The 13,852-nt window shown below is 37.9% G+C and overlaps 1 protein-coding gene across 31 annotated transcripts in view; it reads left to right on the forward strand.

The window, feature by feature from the left end:
- LOC139121513 (semaphorin-1A-like) overlaps window positions 1-13,852 on the forward strand; it is a 97,215-nt gene that overhangs the window by 16,710 nt on the left and 66,653 nt on the right. For all 31 annotated transcript variants that reach the window (XR_011549299.1, XR_011549300.1, XR_011549301.1 and 28 more), the window contains exon 3: window positions 8,748-8,854. The gene's annotated coding sequence lies outside the window, so the exon portion shown is untranslated. The remainder of the gene's footprint in view (window positions 1-8,747; window positions 8,855-13,852) is intronic.

The following is a 13,852-nucleotide window of genomic DNA, read 5'->3' on the forward strand; positions in this document are numbered from 1 at the left end:
ATGTGCTGATTCACTGATCATTCCTCCATCTTTCAATATGAGTATGGTGACTTGCTTTCTTCTGGTTAAAAATTAACCTGATGACTATCGTCATTGACAGCAATTTCAAACCACGAAGAGGATTATGAGAATATTTTCAGTAGGAACTTGAAAAAGGAAACATAGTGGTTATACGTCATCATTTTGGGTGTTCTCATGAAGGTGGAAGTGGTTAAAGAAGACATATCTTCCCGTACTAACAAGACAGGTTCGTTTGAAGAGGATAAATATGGATCTGAAAGACTCAACAGGTTGATATTTCTTCCGTAGTGCTTCCTTCTCATGGTGGGTGTGTGGTGACCAGAGTTGGGGTTGGGGGAGTTTGATATTTGGTATGTCTGTAATACTTCTTTGTACTAGTTGTGTTGGTTTCATGTTTCTCTATTGTTATGTAGAGTAAAACTAAAGCGTGTATAACAAGATAAAACACTAATCCTGAAGGAGTTGTCTTGAGGGCGTGGTTTGTTGTATCTCTGAAAAGTTTGGATGAATTGTTTTTTTTAACACAGTTGAAATCAGAATACAGTACAGTCGGGGTTTTAGTCAAATCAACTGTAGCTCAGAGCATGTACAAGTAATTCTAGAATGATGTCCATCCTTTTTGCTTATTTTGTGTCTGACTTTCTGGGTTGTGCAAACATCACACTTAAAGAAACCAATCAGGAGGTGCTGAGTTTAGTCTGGGCAATTATTTATTCGTTTGTCTTGAGCACGTGACAAGTGACAAGACTCTGTATACATGGTCTTTTCTTCTGGCGGTTTGCCAGTACTTTGGATGAATCCCACTGTTATCAATGGTCAACTGCTCCCATGATGCAGCACTGGCTTTTGAGAGATGTCCTCTTATCTTGACAACCAGGTAATGTTTCCACCGACCCAAGTATGTCAGTAAAACATAATTCTTCATGTTCCTAATGTAGTAGTTTTATGTTGCAAGTAATGATACAAGTAATGTCTCCTTTCTGTATACATCATAGCTTTCACCCTGAGAGACTTACAAATTACCCAACATAAATGTTGCCACAGTTCTATGTGTTGAGAGGCAGTTAACTTGATGTACAGTTTTAATGGATCGGTTTGGAGGAATCGACCATGATGAGGCCTTGTCCAGTGGTGGCAGAGTGCCAACAATTCTTTGATTGACGTCAGTGTTACATAATAGTGTAACTGGCTGTCCTCAAGTCTAAGATGATATCAAAGCGTTTGCTTTCTTGTTGAAACCATTGTCATCACCTACCACGCAGAAAGTGTCAAGCAACACACCTTTTCCCCCTTGTCTAAACAAGCAAGTGTCTGTGTGGAGTAAGGCAAGGATGTGGGCAAGTAGACAGAGGTCAAGGGTCATGTGACAAATGCTGAATGTTACAGGCGTGCTGATAATTTCTTGATATTTTGAAAGTGGTTTATTTCTTTACAACAAAACACCCTCTTGTGAGTGTATAATAGAGTAAATTGTTAAGAAGGAGAAAAAAGAAAGTTTGAGCACTGTTACATGTGTTTTTGTACATTGTTGTGACGGCTGTTGTGATGTTACAATATTTTTGCTTGCCTACACCAGGGTCTTTGCTTATCAATAGATAGCCAGTTCTGATTATAGAGTGTAAGTTCATATCAAAAACTGCAGAATCTTGTGAGAGTCACTGATTTGTTGCGATATAGCCAACAGGGAACAAGGAAGCCACACAGCTGAAAAACATCAGAAGATTGTCAAGTCTGATAATTCACTCGATACCGGAACTGTGATCATCTGAACAGCCATTTTAATTTTCCTACGAATCCGGTCTGTTTTTTTCCGTCGAGCAAGAAGACATTGATAAGAAGGGTGGAGCAGGGAGATTGATAAAGGATCAATTCAATTTATCATTCTAAGGTATCTTTTGAATGACTCCAAGTAGTTAGGTACCCATGAAGTGAAAAGTTAACTGTCCTTGGTAGGTAGATCATTACAAGATATTCAATAGCGCTGTTCACGGTTACAGGTTTGTTACTAAATATAGCTGTACGCGCGCGACATCGCACACGCAGCTTGAAATGCGGACAAATTTTATCAATGTTGCATACATGGCCGTTTTTGCAGTTACTACTCAGAGTCGTTAATATGTTTTTTAGTATTCATTGTTACACTAGCAGTCACCCACTGAGATGTATTTTCGTCGTTCTTGCATGCGTAATTTTCAAAAGCGTTATCTGAAAATGCGGACAAATATTATTTTTGCATATTAATAAGAGAACAGTGACGTAAACTGTGAACGGCCCTATTGTGAGTTTATTTTTGGCCGTACAATTTACGGAGAAAGAAAAAGGATTTGAAACAGCAGTGACACACCTAGCCCAAGACTGAAATGACACGACAGGCACATCTTTTAACCTCTTCATTTTATGGTTCAGGAAGGGAAGACAATGCACTCGTCAATCTCGTTCATGCAGTAGCTGAGAGCTATACAAAAGTGTTAAGTTTTATGGTTTAGCCTAGAGATACAAATGTAATATATCACTGTTGTGCAAGACTTTATTACACGGTATTATCTGTGCTGTGTAGGCAGCTTAGGTGGTAGTAAAGTTTTTTTCTCGCCAGCGCCATTCATCAAACTCTAAAGACTTTCTTTTGCACATGTTGCAAGAGAGTTTCGTATATCAAGTACAGATAACCCTTTCACCCTGTATTTTGGTATAGCCCTATTGAGATGGGGTAGGGGTGGGGAGTTGAAAACATAGAGGACTAAATGGAGAGAACAAGGGTCTTTGGCAGGTCAGAAGACTTATGTGAATGTTTCTTCATGAACACATGTTGTCATTGGATTGGGATAGGATTTGCCAGTCAGCTGGATTCAAGGCCACCAAAAATCAAAACAGGTGCCGGTGTTTTCACAGCTTTTATGATCCAAGATTAAAATATTTCCTGTTGACGTCTATACACCTGTAGTCGTTCAAGTGCTGGGAGAGGATGCAGATTGTTTTTTCAGTCACAGGTGACCTAGACTGGATTATATTCAGAGACAGGCTGGATGACCACAGACAAGAAAATGGCCGCCTTGGGATTTGCTTCTGTAAGACATTGCCACGCTGATGTTGGTGGGAGCATGTGATAAGTTTGCAAATCATGGATTAACCCAGATACCTATCTGTCTCAAACTGATTGTTAATCACTCTAGTCATTATTCCAATCACCATCGCTTGCTGAAAATTCAGTACTTCTGTCAGTCCAGAATTTTCAGGCCGCAAAGGTTGCTGGACATAATACCACCTTCAACAACAACGAATTCACAATACGGTTGAAAAGAAAAATATATATTTTAATGCTTCTCTTTTGGCCACATGGTTATTCATTCCAAGGTGAATTGGATGTCATCCAGACGAGAGAAGTCTCTTTTCTGATAAAAATAATGTATGTCTTCCTGCCTGGCACATTGCTAAACTTAGAAACAGGAACTCTGTTTTGTTTCTTTACAGGTTGATAATTGATAATGAATTTCTGAAATGATGTAAAGGTCATAGACTGTTCTGACTGGTTTAAAGTACAAAAAAGTAAACATGTGCAAACACTTTGCAGAGTGTGGAGTCTCTTCCTCTAATTGCAAAACTAGGTTCCAGAATAACATGCAATATGCTGAACTGGATAAAAGCTTTGATTCTTGATGTCAGTTGCTGAAATATTGTCAAACTAAATTTACAGCTGCCGTCGTACGGCATGCTTGCAAGATTTACATCATTATAAGAAGCTGAATTCATCATAATTGCTGGGAGATAGACCATTCAGTAATGAAACTGCTTTTTGTATTGGACTGTAAATGACTTGTTAAGAGATGTCTGTCAGCTGTTGTTTCTATTGACGATTGCAGTTCTGTTCCGTATTCTGAAATGCCAAGAACTTGTGCTTAGTTGTTACCCTTGTATATTATCCTCCCCAAGCAAAACCCTTGAAAGTTGATACAGGAAAGTGTATTCATGATTTCAAACTTTTTGAGGGGGAGAAAAACAGATATTAGCAGATTAGCGTAAAGAAAATCATTGTAGCTCACATAGTTATTTTTTAGCTGTGTTAAATTTTTGCCAAACATTTAGCTAGTTACTGCGTTGTTTCAAAAGCCATTTTCCTGAAAGAGCCGTTAGTCACGGTACTTAATTCAATACAAATTGTATGCGTCTTCTTGAAGAACCAATTTTTAGCTCATATTTGGTATGTATATAAATACCAAAAAGAGCTTATATGGTGAGTTGGTGGCGTCTGTATGTCTGTATGTATGTATGTTTTATCCATGAGCTATTGGGATGAATTTCTGTGGGTCAGAAAAGCCTTATATTGGAAATTTATGTTTTTGCTGATATTTTCATTGCTGTTGTGGTTTTTGTGAGGGGAGGGGGGATGATGATGTCGCCACTGTTGTAGTTCTTGAACCATCCCATAGATTTTGGTATACTTTCAAACTACTTTTGGTATACTTTCAAACTACTTTTGGTATACTTTCAAACTACTTTTGGTATACTTTCAAACTACAGTAGTACTATGATGTTCTAGACCACCACTGAGAACAAATCTTTGATGATCATCCAAGAACTTACTGCAGGAACTCACAATTGGGTCGGCATTGTCAGTGCGTGATGCCACATCCTCTTCTATTTTAAGTGTATGGCTTATTTTGATTGTCAGTACTTCAATCAAGGGAATGCCTAACTTCACAGGATTGTCTGCTCAAAAAAGAAAGGAGGGCGGTCAGTTCAAAAAAAGATACTGTCGTAAAAGTTTATGCCTCACATAAAAACTATTACCTGTTTTAGTCTTTTAATTACTTTCAGTTTCAAAACCATGGCTGTCTCTGATGTAGATCTTTATGAGAGGAAGAAAGAAGGTATTGACAGGTTAATTAGACCGGGTGTATGTTTTGCAGAGTTCCTTTAAATAAGTTTAATGCTCTTAAACAAAATATCCAAACTGGTAAAGAGATTCAAATTTTTTTTTTGGGGGGAGATGTTTAAAATATCTTCAACTTACGTAAAACCTAAAAGCCTGGGATTGGTGTAAAAGTGTCTTTTGTGAGTGAAAGCTGGGACTAAACAAATGTACCGTGACAAACAAGGGTAGTCTGATTCATTAAATTACTTGTTTACAGTGACGCAACCTGCAAATGGATTTGTTTAGCTTAAGGCAGTTTTTTTGAAAACAAAGACGTGTGGCAGGGCATTTCAATAAACACACAAGACGTGTGTTTGTGTTACGTCCACTTTAAACTTGTTAAAGGTAACAATAACACAGAATCAGAATCATGGTTTACTCTTGGTTCATTGCAATATCCAGATCTCTGCATAGTTCAAAGGTTGAAGTTCAACCAAGCCGCCTTTGTAGTCTTGTTTGTAAAAATTGTGCAATTTAGTTTAACAGGCTGTACAAGTTTTCTCTCTTTTTTCCGCTTGTTCATCATCACCATGACGTCCGTTTCAGAGGATTTCCTTTAATCTCTTAATAATAGCGCTAAGGTTAATTCTTCCTCTTGTTAATTTGGTGTAATCCCCCTGATTTGTACTTCCCACGTCCCTGTTCTGAGGAAAAGACCATGGACTGTCTCTGTGTGGACAAAGAATAGTCCAAGCTTTACAGCGGCAGCCTGGTAAAGTAAGGCCTTGTCATGCAAATGTTATTGTGATTTGCATGAAAAACGTTAAAGCAGTGCTGATGTCATGATTACAGTTGGTTGTTGAGAATCTCAACCGGCATGGTAAGAATGCCCGGAAGTGAACTTTTCTTGTTTGTCAAAGTTAGGAGGGTAAATCTGTTCAATGAAAAAGAATATGTAAATGAAGAAACGTCATGCTTCCGATTTTTCAGGGGCTGATAAGATAAGTTGTGGTGGTGTCTTCAAATTGCACTAGTAGCACATGTTTACAATTTCAATCAAGGTATGTCCATGATATCTACGAACTCTTCCAGTTAACTGAATCCATCTGCTTTTAGTTCCATTTGTGTACTTTGCACATCCAAGGATCACCGGTCCATTGTATTTATGAGATGTGTATGGTGTGAATAGTATATATCCTCGGTTACATGATGTGTTGTCCCAATTGGGTATCTGCCCGTAATGGCCAGAATTCAGGTCACTGTATTTAGGAGGCAAGGCAGCTGTTACTTGTATATGACAGTAGATGGGCAATGAAAGTCTGGCCAAACAGACTGATAATGTTGATATACTCAGTACCTGGGTTTTCCTTCCATTCCTTGGCTGCTGATGTGCAGTGTCCTTGGAAGCTTAAATCTAATTGGTCGATTGTCACTATTCAGAGCAACTTAGAGAGTCTATTTGTATTATTTAATTATACTGTAAGATTCAGCCACCCAATTGGATGATAGCTACCGAAGATGCACACCAGACTTCCTTGGCCATGAGATTGTGCTCCCCTTTCTGTATCACTGCTCAGATACATTGACCAAAAGAAAACTAAACAAACTTGAAATCTTCAATATTTGTTGATGGCCAAAGTAAATCATTGAATTTATCGTCCAGATAAGTTAATTGAGAAGATCAATTTTCCACTTAATACATATGTTGGAGCCTCTGTATAAATAGCCTGACGTACTCTTTTTTGCAGAGACAGGGAGGGGATCAAAGGATTGTGAGTCCAGTGTTTAAACTGTGCTGATGTGTTGATACAGCAACAGCTCGGTTTACTACTTACAGGCAGTAACTCAAAGTTTTCAAGACTCAACAACGTTATATAGGCCATCTGGGTATACCTTTCCCAGTATTGCAACCCTGGGGATACTGGCTGGAGGTGATAGTTTTTATGTAGGGCCAGATCCATGATGTCATTGGAATTTTGACATACATAGCACCTGCTGATCTAGAGGTTGACCTATCCGATGAAAGTGTGCCATGATTTGTGCAGAAATGGCATATAAATGCAGCTCATAGTTCCATGCGTAGAGTTTTGTGTTTAAAGGTACCTTATAGTTTATTTTCGGTCACGTTGGATGATTTTTGGACAGGGCAGTCTGAGGAAGACATGGCAGCATATGGCTATCATTTTATCTGACGATTTCCCAACTGACAGTATATGTCTCCCTGTTGGAAGTAGACCTGATATTTCATTGTGCATATGTAATGAGCAGATCTCCCTATGTGGCAATGTGTACTACAGTGAAATATTTCTCTGCCTCCTTGCGGTCTGTTTTGAAGTTGAATGTTGTTCCATGCTGTGTTTTATGACTTCAGTCTTGAAGAATTTTGATGATATCTGCAGAGGTGAGGTTGATGAGTGATATTGGACAAGGTAATTCTGGAAAAGGTGATAGTAGGTTTTTTCAAATCATCCATTTATGCACAAGGCAGCGGTAAGTGCAATACCATCAGTTTCTGCTGCGGTCCGTTCATGTGAATCGAATGTGAAAAACTTTCAAGGTACTACTACCCCTGTTTTTGATGGCAGGCTGTTTATATGTTTATTGAATAGCAAAAAAATGTTTCAAGTTTGAGATAACATATGAATATGGAAATATTATACCGGTATAGTATGTACAAATTAACCATCCCAGCTCAAACATTTGAAGCTGTGTACAGTATAAATGTTATAACATCACATTGTTGCCAACAATCCTAACATGCCCTATGCAAAGGAAAATGAAAATATTTGTGTTGATGTCCAAAATAGCACCTATCTGTTGAAAGATATTAACATCACTTATAAATTCTTTTTTCCTCACAAAACATTACACCACATGTTGTTCGGTCACATAACAGTAGCTAGGGGAACTAACTCTCCAGCAGAAAATAAAATAAAATAGTTAGATTTTGTGGCGCCGCCTCTTCAATAAAAATGTAGATATGAAAGAACGGATAACTCATTAGAAGTTTTTATAAAAATAGATACGTTATTGTTGGTTATACAACTGTGTGGATGCATGTGACTGTTTATCATAACCTTTTGTGGATGTCAGTTTTGATATCTTGATCTACAAATCTCATTGTACCGTTAATTTTGAACTATATTCATTGGCTTCCCAAATGGTTCTAGAACCCCATTATAATAATTAAATTTGGAATAACACATGTGCATTCAGTGGAAGTTGGACTGGCATAGTACAAGTTGGGGTAGGAAGCGTATTTGTAAAATTGTATTTTCGAAAATGTAACAAGGTTTGCTTTGATGTGCACTTGCTTTCATTTAATTTGTGTAGTATAGCGTTCACTTTTAGATAGACAAAGATAACTTACAACCAAGTTGTTTTAAAAACATAAAAACGCTGATATGAAAATTCTGATTTTGAATGATCCTTTGGCAAAAGAGGATGTTGTTGTCATCTGCTAGCTTATCAAATGTCCTTGAGGGTTTTAAAAGCTGTTATTTATACAACAGCCATGCTTGCGTACTATTTACGTCTGTTTTACAGAAAAATTTTGAACATTTTATCTGAATGTCAAATACCCAAACGTACGGGTATGAGTCCTTGGAAACATTTGACAAAGGTAACATTTGACAAAAGGTAATTGAACACTGTGAAAAGGGAGTTGGTTTATGTTAAACAGCTGAAGATGCAGACAGAAATTGATACCAGTGAACAGATGGTGAAGGGTCACAGCAGTATATGTATAGTTATCAAGAGAAATTTTAATATTAATCACCGCCTGTATTGGTATCTATCATTTGCTATTGTCTCGCAGCTCATGTATCTACAAATTCCAGTTTCATGGACTGGTTTGTCTTCTGTTGTTTCGTTGCAGATTTCTGTTGGTTCCTGTCTGTGAAGTGTGCTGGACTCTGATCCTGTTTCGGACTTGGAAGTGGAACTGGAGCGCTTTATGTAAATGCTATCAGCATCCAAGGACAGGTACTTGCTGTCTGCTGTCTCATCTTTCTCCCAGTGTGTTTGCTTTGATAAGATTTCATGCTTTCTGCACCTCAGACTTATTACATGGTGTGGTGCTTCCAGCCATCGGAAACTAATTGGGTCTGCCAGGACTTTTTCCATCAACAGGCAGGAAGTGTTATGTGGTTTTTAAATACCAAGGACTTAATCTGTCCGTTATGTTGTCTGCAGTATGTTGTAAGCATGTCAATATAATCTTTCTCTTCATATGAAAGTCAAACTTTCAAACTAATTGTCTAAAACAAATATCTGAGGAGGAACAGGATTCACTATATTAATCTAGTCATGCTTACTTTTCAGATGTTGATGGGTTAGTAATAACACTCTATCCTTTGTGCCTCTAGAATTACATTGAGATGATTCAAAGTGTTTCTAATGAGAGGATTTGGTGATGGAAATTGGTTTATCCATTCATAAAGTTGAAATTTGACCGCTGCTCTGGGATGCACATATGTCCCTCATTGAAGATGTTGCATTATGATGTATGAAGTAATACTTCTCTCAAACTGTCTTTTGTGCTAGGGAATGAATCATATTATATTTCAAGAGGACTGTTTCTGACAAGCAAGCTTTTTTCTTGTCTCCATGACGGCAAATTTTCCAAGTATTTGTTTGTTGTATTCTTCTCAGCTACAGAAAGTTTTTCTCCATATTTGGCTGTCATCACTCTTACAGTAACCCCCTCTCTCTGAATATAAAGTGATTTCTCGAGGGTCTATGGTTAGAGCCAAGTGTGTACTAGGATTTTGCGATGTATAGGCATTATATAGTATAGGCAACTACTATGCATATAGTAACATTGCTTTCTGAAATACTGTGGACACACACCTTGAGAAACTTTTGTAAATGAGTTTAAAACCCTCGTAAAACTACTTTACCTTAAAAAGTAATTATACATTGAATGACACAGTGTTACTTGAAAAGTTCAGGAGATGTTTACAAACAAAGAAAATGTTCGATACATGCTGTTCAGTGGTGCGGTAAGTCAGCATGATGATGGCTGCATATGTTATGAATGGGCTCATCACATTGGCTACCGGACACATGTGTTACGTACATATACTCCCCCATCGTCTCAGAGCGTGCTCATCCAGCTGTCCAGCCATGATCGGCCCTCCTGTTGTCCAGAATTAACATGTAAAAGCAAAAACTCCTGGTGAGAAGGATCTTGTCTTCTGAGCTCCCTTGCTACTAAATAAATACAGGCAATTACAAAGTGACTGTGAAACCATGGGGTGTTTTTTGCACGAAGGTAAAATCTGGATGGATAGTTGGCCCTGAAGTGTATTGAAAACACAGATGCTAGGACGACCGGCAGATTTTGTTTTGAGGATGTTTGTGTTGGTTTTGTTGAGGGTATGAATGCAAGACAGGCTTTTAAGACAGATAAGTAGGGAGAGATGAGCAGCTTTGTTGGACTGTCATTGCTCAGTCAAGCGAATGAAGCCGTAGTTTCAAAGTATTGGAAATCAGCTTGTCAAAGGTTTATGCAGTCGGGTCTCAATGCCTTGGCACGCCACTATAAACAGTTCAGGGAGTTAGTTGATGCTCGGTTTCTGCTGTCTTGGTTTTCTTTTCATTTTGTTTGAACAGAGGGATGGTAAAAAGTTAGACAGGTTTATCCCTTCTGTTGTTTGAACAGACAGATAAAAAAGTGAGACAGCTTCATCCCTTCCGTCAACTCTGTCCAAAATGGGTTTAGGCACTCACCTGGTCTCTTTGCGCTTTTTGTGCATGAGTAAAACCTGGTAAGGTGTGGTCCCTGTAAAAGTTCACTGACTGGTGTTTGACGGAGGAAAGGTCTTGACTTATTGATCCTTAAAACCTCTTCTCATCGCCGGACTGACTTGGAATTGCTGGATTATGGAGGCGTGCTTTCAGATGTGAATGGGGCTTCATTGTGTATAATGTTGTGCTGGGGAGATATCTGCAGGTTTATCCATGTGGAGGAAATTGCAAAAGGTCGTTAGACTTTGATGCTGCAGATATTGGAGCTGCATGCAAACACCCTGGTGAGGGTTGTGCTGACCTTAACAAAAAGTTACCTGTCTGCCCTGGCTGTGCATTCTTCATAGTAGTCGCTTTATAAAATAGCAAGCCTGATTGAATTCATGACTTGGCAAACCAAGAGGCTGTGTGTATATAATGTACTATACATTTATGATAGATGTATTTGACAAGCACTTTGGGTGTGCAGGTACTCTTGTGTGGTGTTGCATTTAGTAAACATTGTTTTGACTCAGCTCACATATAATTGTTGTAAGTTTAATATGAAAGCAGTCTGAACAGGCTTGGTTTGTTCATTTGACTTGCATTGTATTAGTTTGATATTCAGAAGGGTTGTGAGTTTGAAGAAAGTGCCACAGAGTGGCAGTAAAGTTGTGCAGACATTAATTTGTTTTAACAAAGTCATTGAATAGCTGGTATGAAATGTGCTAATTTGTTTATCAATCAAATTTAAAGTGTTTGTTTTTCAGGTCATGAAACAGGAGCATCTTTTAAACAACAGTAAATCATGAAGTTTGACCAAAACACATGTAAATCAGATTCAGTGAGGTTCGGTGCATATAGCAATGTATGGTTTGCATGATTAAGCACTTGAAAATACCATTGTGTTATGAATTTATATCATGTCATAACACATCATAATCTTTGTGGACATCACACTTTAATATATAGTCAAGAACAAAATCTACTTGAAAACAAAAAAAAACACATCAAACAAAAAATGTATTGTGTTTATACATATATATATATATATATATATATATATATATATATATATATATATATATATATATATATATATACACAAAATATATATATATATATATATAATGGTGTTAGTGTGTGTGTGTGTGTCTGTACACATGTGTGCATGTATTATCACAATGTGCAGCAGTGAATTATCCTTTGTGATAGCACATCACAACAGCATTACTGACCAACGTAAATCGGAATAGCATTTGTACGTGTACATCTTGGCTTCACCAAAAACAACAAGGAAGTAACTGGCATGCTCTTTCCGGAGGAAGAATCAAGACAGCATGGAAATGCAGACGAGTCAACCCATCTGTGCAGAGGCCTTTTTCCTCATCTACTTTACAGCTATCACTTCTTTTGTCTGGATGAGTCCAGCTTGCCTTCTGTAAACAACCCCTCCTGAAAATGGACCAAGAGCACACAGTGTAGACGAATATCAATATTCAAAGTGTTTTTTCAATCGCTTCTAGTGATGCGTACACCAATGCCCCGAACTGTGTAAAAGCAGCATGGCCGGCGACACAGTTGTTGTTACATCTGGAGCAGGCATGTGCAGTCATGTGGAGATACACAGAAAATTAGCCATAACCCATAGCCGTGCCTGCTGGAATGGAAAACAAAAAGCTCATTTTCAATTCTTTCCAATTTTAGCGCAGTGTAAATATAAAACACGTACATTCTTCTGCTTGCCCGGAGAATGGTGTGTTTCAGTATTTGTATAATATAACTGGATGTGAATCCAAGCTTGAAATGATGGCATGGTGAATGATATTCCTTTCAATTGTAAGTCGTGTTTTCATCCTTTTTTTTTTTTCGGTCAGATCAATAGTTTTAGCTTTGCAGGCAAATAAGGATTTTGAAATGAGCTTTTAAACTGCCGTAAAAGGGAAAAAAATCATTCAGAGTTGAGGGAATGTTGTAAGTTTTTAATGATGCTCTTCAGATGAATTAGCATGGAATGAAATACTTCGTCCTGGTGATATTGTGTGGATTTCAGAACAGAAAATGTGAATCTCTACAGAATTAAGCAGTTTTATACCGTATATGGGAAGTGAATGAAACAACTTTTAAATGAAAGGAAATCTCAGGAAAAATGAAAATTCATATAAAAGATATGAAATGATGCATTCTGAAAAAACTTGGAATGTGCATTTGTCTTTTGCTGGCAGGTGATCAACACAGATATGCGTGTGGAACTTACATTGCCCTGGTGGATACTTCTCTCTCAAAGACATCTGCCATCAAAGGAATTCACAGGTTCCAAGTTCTCTGGCCATGGCGTACGTACGGATACATTTACATACTCATATGTACATTCATTGGTTCTGTTTGCATCCATAGAAGGTTGCCAATTTCTGCCAGCTGTCTCCGCATCAATTCCTCTGTGAGTCTTTGGTCTGCTGATGTGTTGTCAGGTGTCCATAGCTGGCATGTGTGATGATTACCGGATGACTATATTAATTATTCTTGCAGTTGTTGAAATATTGTTATCATTTGGAGTACTGTGTGTTGAGGTATCAGGGGAGTTCATCAATTTGATATATTGGACCTTGTGTGAATGGAATTCATAATGAATTTAATATTAGGGCATCAGTTGCTGTTCCAACATTTTTCATCCTAACTTTGTTATGATGGTGTATTTATGCTAATTTCTGTAAAAACATGTCCGTGGAGAATAATAACACATTTGTGTAATTACTTCATTAATGACACAAGTGTGGACACACTCCTTGCGTCCCACAGTGCATGCCATCCCTGGAATTTCATCAATTTTACGATGAAGTATTCCATTCAAAATTTGTGCCGTAACTTTTTCCACACACATTGGAAAGCCATGGAATGTATGTCAGATTCCAGGCCTTCCCTGTTTATTAGACCCTGGAATCTTCCAGCATGTACACATTTGTGGATTGGTATTCTCGTGTTGTGTTTGAAGATGAGTGAATGGAATACCACTGATTGTTTTGCGTCTTGAGGTAGTTGGCATAATCCACAAATCCATAGATTTTACCGAGCGATTGAGGGGAACTGTCATCTTGGCTGGTAAGGTTTAAGATTTTCATTCCAACTCGCCTGTGTAACATAGTCAAATAGAATCATCGTAGTCCTAAATCGTATGTGTCCATGTATTCTCTGTTTCATTATTTTATCTGTCCTCTCAGCATTAAAAAGTTTGCCATTTTGACAGAAGCATAA

This window comes from Ptychodera flava, chromosome 21 (genome assembly GCF_041260155.1).
Source record: "Ptychodera flava strain L36383 chromosome 21, AS_Pfla_20210202, whole genome shotgun sequence".
Classification (NCBI taxonomy): Eukaryota; Metazoa; Hemichordata; class Enteropneusta; family Ptychoderidae; genus Ptychodera; species Ptychodera flava.